Below are 1,291 nucleotides of genomic sequence, written 5' to 3'. Positions count from 1 at the left end.
GACAAACCTAAAATTTGTCATCATGATCATGGTCATTTGAAATTCCAAGACTCTATTAAGGGCCAGAATTTATGACTCTTTTTACTAAATATAGGCCTATGTGTGTGTAATCATGTGTATGATTTGTGTGAGTGTGTGTCTGTGTTTTTATGGTTGTTGGATTATGTTTCCTGTTTTACCAGGCAGGTTCTAATAAGAGCAGCTGAACCACTAAGATGTTGTTAGTTATGCATGTAATTGTTAATGGTTGTGTTACAGAACTTTGGCCTTATTTCTTTGTGGAAGCTGGTTAAGGAGTTGGTATACTGCTGTCATGTTTAAGTCTGATGTGGAAATTTAAACTCTACAGGACAAGCAGTAGAAAGGGAAGACAGTACAAAGCAGGGCAGACAAAGACAGACAAAATCCTAAAGCATGAGCTGTGACCCCACAAGAGAAAACAAAAAGAGTCAGTCTGTTTGTCTATAGAATTAGGCACTAAGGTTCTTCTTTTTGTATTGGCTCTTTTGAATTCTACAAAATATTAGGGATTCTTTTGACATAATTAAAAAGCATAAAATAGTCCTCAATTCAGTCTCCATACTTCCCGTTTCCCTCTCCTCCTCCCTTCTTCTGATTCCTTCCCTCTGCTCTTCTGATATGCTATTTATTTATGTTTTTTTTATTAGTTACTTGTGGCTATACATAAAGATGAGATCCATATGGTATGATCATACAGGCACATTGGAAATTTAGGTCAGATTTCTAATGAAGCTGAATGCACACCCCTAGCCCAGAATTCCAAGAGCTTAAGGGAGAATCCTGGGGAAGATAGAGTAACTGCAGGCCCAGCCACTGCTCCCTACCAGTGAGGTGTGAGCCAGCAGACCAGCAAAAATGTATTAGTACTACAGGATGGCTGCTTCCCTTCTGCCCTCTAATCTCCCAGGTAGCTCCTCTTGAGACCCACCTTAAACAGAAACGATGGATTAGAGGGAATTTGGTGAGATGTAGTTCATCCTAGAAAACATCACACATCACAAAGTCACTGCAGTCCATCTTCTGTCTTTTTGGTACACATGCACACCTCCATAAGTCAGGTTAACCTTCAAATACAAAAATGATACCTGTGTAACTAAATACAATACATGCAGCATGAAGGCAAACACCTTAACCCTTTCTCCAGAAGAAAACCCAAAGTTCTTTACGTTGCCTACGGGAGACATTCATTCCTCTGATACATGTGTTCCCTTTAATATCCTGGAAGTTCACGATTCTCTGGATAATATATATGAAAAAAATATTCTTATGA

The sequence above is a fragment of the Ictidomys tridecemlineatus genome, unplaced genomic scaffold (genome assembly GCF_052094955.1).
Source record: "Ictidomys tridecemlineatus isolate mIctTri1 unplaced genomic scaffold, mIctTri1.hap1 Scaffold_46, whole genome shotgun sequence".
NCBI lineage: Eukaryota > Metazoa > Chordata > Mammalia > Rodentia > Sciuridae > Ictidomys > Ictidomys tridecemlineatus.
The sequence above is the reverse complement of the archived record's forward strand: the minus strand, read 5'-3'. Positions refer to the sequence as shown.